We start from the raw sequence: 6,023 nt of genomic DNA, 5'->3' as shown, positions 1-6,023 counted from the left end.
ATCTCTTTGACCTTTCATTGAGAAAGTTCCAGGTGTCGGTCCTTGAAACACTTTGCTTCTCTCTACCTACATTCTCTTACCTATGTTCTCATTCTCACGGTTTAAACACCATCTACATGCTGAAAATTCCAAATTTGTACCTCTTCTCCAGTGCTAAAACTTTCCTGGTGGTATCCAAGAGGCATCTCAAGCTTTGTATGCTCCAGTGAAATTCAAGCCCCCTTCTCACTCAAATCTCCTGTTATATGCCTGCCATACCTCACATAGTAGCCATCTTATCCTTCTAGTTGCTTAGGCGGCTAGGCTACCATTTTTTTTTCACATTCCACATCCAATACATCATCATATCATGTCATTGCACTATTTCAAACATAGTAAAACAATCCGGCCAACTTGGAAGAATATAATACTATGTATGATTTGGAAGAAACCAAAATAAGCAATTAAACAAATAAAATGTAATTTAAGAGATATATTTAAATATCTGAAGAAGATAAGAGCAAATAAGAGATAAAAAGCTATTTTAGATGGTGTGATTGAGAAAAGGGCTCTTAATGAAGCAGTGTGAGATCTAGGAAAAGGACTTTCCACTAGGGCAAAAACAAGCCAGAGACACAGTTTTGGAGACAGAGTAGAAGTTCAGATTCAGTTCCTAATTGTGTGGCAGTATACTGGCTTTCCTCAAGGAACATTTTTTTTTTTAATTCCAGACTATTGAGATTTCAGCTAAGCACATTGCCTTTCAGGCAGAGGTAAAATTTTGTGGTTGGTTTATCATTGATTTTTTTGTGGTCTTATGACTGAACTCTTGCCAGTGGAATGTACTCAGAGGTAATGTGAACAGCTATTATATCACTTTCTTGAAAAGAAATTATATTTCCTTCATCCCATCCCTTTCTCCTTTCCTGCAGGTAAAATAGTTATGATAAGGACAGAATTTCGACACTCTGCAAGATGACAGAGAGAGGCTGTGTGGACTGAACTTGGCCCAGAATGACCGATGGGTGCCATGTCCAGAGATTTCATATTTATCCTACCACAGGTATCCACCATTTGAAATGAATTGGTATTGTATTTAAGCCACTGTGTTTTGGCTTTCTTCATTATAGCAGTTTAATCTAATTTCCAATTGTGATAGATGAACTATGGACACAAATTCTTTGCAGCTGTTTTTCTCAAGAGATGGAGTCTTCCATGCCTGATCCATGCTTGCATCGGGGCCAGCCCTTTGACATCATGGATTAGGATAACGTGGCAGAGAAAATCTTGTGTGAGTTTGGAGTCTAGACTTCAAGAAACCCTTCGGTTTTACTTTCACACTGAAAATATTATGTAAGAAAGCAGGTCCAACCTCTGGAAGACGAAAGAGCATGTGGAGAAAAGGGAGAGAATAACCAGAATCAATGGTCAGAAACGTGAGTAATGCCATGTTGAGCCTTTCAGCCTGGCTGACTGTGCAGCAGATATGCAACCGCATGAGTGAGCCCACGTGCAAGTAGCAAAGTCACTGTCCCTGTGCTGAGAGCATCTCAGGATGGCAAGGAATGTGAACAGATAGGAGGAATGTGAACAGATAGGAGGTCAAGATAACTATAAGGGCAAAACGGACTTAGAAATCCACTAATTAAAGAGCACAATCTCATTTACGTAGATGTCACAGCAGGAAAGAGCCAGGATTGAGGGGCTATCACAGAAAAAGTAATGGACCACATCGGAATGGCGAGGAGATTGGCGAAGAATGGCGAAGAAAGAGAGGCCTAAGGTGACTCCAGTGTGGATGGCAAATTCAGCAAGCCCCAAACGTACCAGCCTACCGCCATTTGAGCACACACATGATGGTGGTCAGGGCGGCGGGTGTCAAGTAAGCGCTGACACTCTACACACGACAGCTACCAGGAAGCAGTCTACGGTGGCAAAAGCCAGAAGGAAGAACCTCTGAGCACCGCATACGTCATAGGAGATGACTTCCTCCTCTGTGAGAAACCCTCCATCACCGTAGGAGTGACAGCGGAAGACTTAACACATTCCACCAGACAGAGGTTACGTAGGAACAAAAAGCTAAAAGAGACCCACGTATACAGAGAACAAACTGGTGGTTGCCAGTGGAGAGCCATGGGGGGAAGGGCAAAATAGGTGAAGAGGAGTGGGCGATTCAGTCTTCCAGGAATGGAATGAATATGTCACAAGGATAGAAGGTGCAGCCCAGGGAATACAGTCAATGGTATTGTAATGGTGCTGCATGGGGACAGGCGGTAGCTACAATTGTGAGCAGAGCATAATGCATAGAGTTGTCAAATCACTGTGGTGTATGCTTGAAACTAATGTAACATTTTGTGCTATCTACATTTCCATTAAAAAAATATGAATTTTTGCCATGAAAACAAACAAACAAAAAAACTTGAGGCAGATGTTTAAGTCAGCTTTATTTGTAATCACAAAACACTAGCACCAACACAAATGTTCTTCAACTAAGAATAAGATAAACCATCAGTAACAACCAGATAGTAAAATTCTACTCCGCAGTAAAAATATTCTCCTTTGATACAGGAAACGATACAGATGGGCCTCAAATGCTAAGTGAAAAATTATAGACCTACGCAGTACATGTTCTAAGATTACGGGTAAGGATACTCTAGAAAAGGCGACTTTATTTGGACAAAAGAGTTTATGGGTTTCCAGGGGCAGTGAGTGGGAGAATGGGTTTACACAGAGAGGTTTGTATGAATTTTTTTAGGTGATAGTGCTTACTTGACATGAATCTGACAATATTCCTAAAACTATATGCTAAGATTGTGGATGTTACTGTATGGAAATCATGCATTAATTATAAACTGACAAAAATAACAAGTAATACAAAAACGTGTGTGTTCAGTGAAAATAACCAGAGTGGCTCCCACAGGCTGTTTAATTGCTTCCATCCTGAGAAGGTGGGATGAGGTGCCGGAAATGTTCTCCCAGGGGAAATTCCCAGAGAAGCTCTGTGTCTCTATAATTCTCTCCACATCCCCATGTATTAGCCAATGAAATCCCAAGATGACTCCTCATGACATCATTGCAGAGGCACCAGTCTACATGCTGAACCCATTTGGTGATCATTTATTCATATGAATGTTAAACTTGCTAGTGCACAGAAGTCTTATCGTGGATTCTCTATCAGCCTGCAACCACATTCAGGAGAAACACCCCAAGAGAAAAATCACATCGATTGACTTCAAAAATGATAATTTCTTACTGAGATGTTTTACAGACCCTCCCTGCTTGTTATTTACAGACACAAGTCTGTGAATTATGTAAGAGGTAATCTTATCATCTTTATTTTACAAATAAGGAGGAAGCCAGTGATTCCTCTAAGGACACAGAAGGAATGCATGGTAGGTTCAGAAATTGAACCATATTAATATGCTTTCCTCCATTTTTCCCTGCCTCAGAGACCTTGGAGCCTTATGACCATGTCCTGAGAGAGCTCCTGTAGTAAGATTTATGCATTATCCTATGGCTGAGATTCTGATTCAGACCCGCCACTCATCATTGGCTCTTCCTGTTCACCCAGAAGACAGGTAAGCATCCATATTCCGTAAACATTTTTAACGACAAGTGTCATCTATGCAAAAGCAGTAGGGCAGCTCTGCTTACTTCGAGTTATTCGAGAACAGAAATCGATGTTTTCAATGTTTTTCCAAACTACAGAGGTGAGACTGGCGAATACATGTCAAAATTTCCTTCAGAAGGGAGTTTATTGATACTTAAGGAACATCGTCCTGCTTTGCTAAAGATATGAACAAAACAGCCACAGATGATTCTCTAATTGATAGAGTGGTGATTTCATCCTGGTCACTCAATGCTGGCCTCTCATTGGACACAAACAAGCAAGAGCAAGAGTGAAATAACCTTTAAACTACAAAATCCCTCATATGAATTAACAAGATCCCCTATAATTTCCCTATAACTTTCCCCTATAATTTCAAGCTTATCGTCAGCAGTACAACCACAGATGTTGACAGTGAATGGCTAAAAGCAGAGCCTTTTGATTACACAGAAAGTGGATTTAACTCTCGAATCTTGACTCTTTCCCATGCTAGCTGTGTATTTTAGAGCATCGCATAACTTCGCAAATCCTCACGCTCCACAATGGTGAAGGAGGCATAAAAATACTACCTCCTGTATGCACACACATTTGACATATAAAGCCTTTATTATTGCTCATAGAATGTAGTACAGGCTCCAAGTAGGTACGTGTGTTAAGGCTGGCAAACAATGTCCACAATGTCTAATGTTGGCAAGTAATTCCCCTATTGTACGGGAAATTGTCAAAGTGTAGGAGGAAGATGTGAGTAGTTAGCAGAAGAGGGATGCCCTTCCAAGGCTTCAAGTTTAAGTGAACAGATTTATAGTACTCTTCCTATGGAGGAGTACTGACTATCCCAGCTCCTCAGGCTCCAGGCAGCCCACCATGTGCACCATGCACGTGTCTCTCAGACACTTCAGTGGGAAACCACAAACTGATTTTGGACCAGTAGAGACAATGAGCAATGGTAAGTTGAGTTCAATTCAATTTCGTTTCAATACATTTTAGACTGTCATCTTAGGAACCATTCAGTGTGGGTTCAAAAGTTGGTTCAAAGCATGGCTTGTCAACTAATATTCATTTAAATATAAAAAATCGGGGCCTGTGGGTGGGTCAGTCTGTTAAACCTCCAACTTCGGCTCAGGTCATGATCCCATGGTGCACGGGTTCGAGCTCCACCTTTGGGCTCTGTGCTGACAGCTCAGAGCCTGGAACCTGCTTCGGATTCTGTGTCTCCCTCTCTCTCTGCCCCTCACTTGCTCACACTCTCTCTCTCTCTCTCTCTCTCTCTCTCTCTCTCTCTCAAAAACAAATAAACATTAGACATTTTTTCAATAAATAAATATAAAACATTACTCAATGTCCTGTGCATATTTATTTATTAGAGAGAGAGAGCACAAGCAGGCGAGGGGCAGAGAGACAGGAAGAGAATCAACGTGGAGCCTGATGCAAGGGCTCAATCTCATGACCAGAGCGAAAATCAAGAGTCAGACACTCAAGTGACAGCCACCCAGGAACCCCTTGTGCATCATAATTTAAATGACCGTAATAACAAATTAAACTCATGATGTTCTTGAGAGGATGTAGGGAATATACAGATTTTCCAGGACTTACAATGAGCTTATGTTTCAATAACTCCATGGTAAGTTGAAAATATGGTAAGTTGAAAATTTACTTAATACACCTGACTTACTGAACATCATAGCTTAGCCTCTCCTACCTCAAACATACTCTGAGCACTTACATAAGTCTACAGTTGGACAAAATCATCTCACACACAGTCTGTTTTCTAATAAATATCTCATGTAATGTACTGAAAGTGAACCACAGAGTGGTTGCCAGTGTCTGGGTTGTTGACCCTCATGATTGCGTGGCTGACTGGGGGCTGTGGCTGGTGCCAATGCCTAGCATCATGAGAGTCAAGCCTCACATCAGTAGGCTGGGAAAAGGTCAAAATTCAAAAGTCACAGTTTGATTTGCATCGAATGTGTGTCACTGTTGCCCCATCGTAAAGTGGAAAAATCATTAAATCGAATCATCGTAGGTTGGGGACCGTCTGTACCTCTACAGGGTCTGCAGCAGTTCCTGGTGGGTGAGTCATGGGCAAGTACTTGCTTTCACTAGGCTTGGGGGAAGTGAACGGCCAGACATTCTTTCTGGATGAGACATCTTGATCAAGTTATTTAATTCTCTACGTCTCAGTTTACAGATTTCTAAAACTTTAGAATTGAGGAGATGCTCCATACTTCAGATTCAACAGTTTGGAAATCTACACATCATTAATGCGCTGACTTTTGTTGTCAAACTAATTTTTTTTTATCTGGAGAAACTTGATATACAAGCTACTGCTCTAATGAAATAACACATACTGTATGTATACACTTTTCAATATAAGTCTCTTGGTTTATCACCCATTTCTTTCTTCTCATTGCCATAGTGTTTGTGGTTCTCAACACTG

The 6,023-nt window shown here is 41.0% G+C and overlaps 1 pseudogene; it reads right to left on the bottom strand.

Annotated features, from left to right (window-relative positions):
• Positions 1–1,504: 1,504 nt before the first annotated feature.
• LOC124506077 (olfactory receptor 5B3-like) lies at positions 1,505–2,114 on the bottom strand (annotated as a pseudogene).
• Positions 2,115–6,023: the final 3,909 nt, after the last annotated feature.

Source organism: Lynx rufus, unplaced genomic scaffold, assembly GCF_022079265.1.
Source record: "Lynx rufus isolate CCGP_SWC_20201006 ecotype Redwood Valley unplaced genomic scaffold, mLynRuf1.p SCAF_9, whole genome shotgun sequence".
NCBI classification, from domain to species: Eukaryota; Metazoa; Chordata; class Mammalia; order Carnivora; family Felidae; genus Lynx; species Lynx rufus.
The sequence above is the reverse complement of the archived record's forward strand: the minus strand, read 5'-3'. Positions and strand labels throughout refer to the sequence as shown.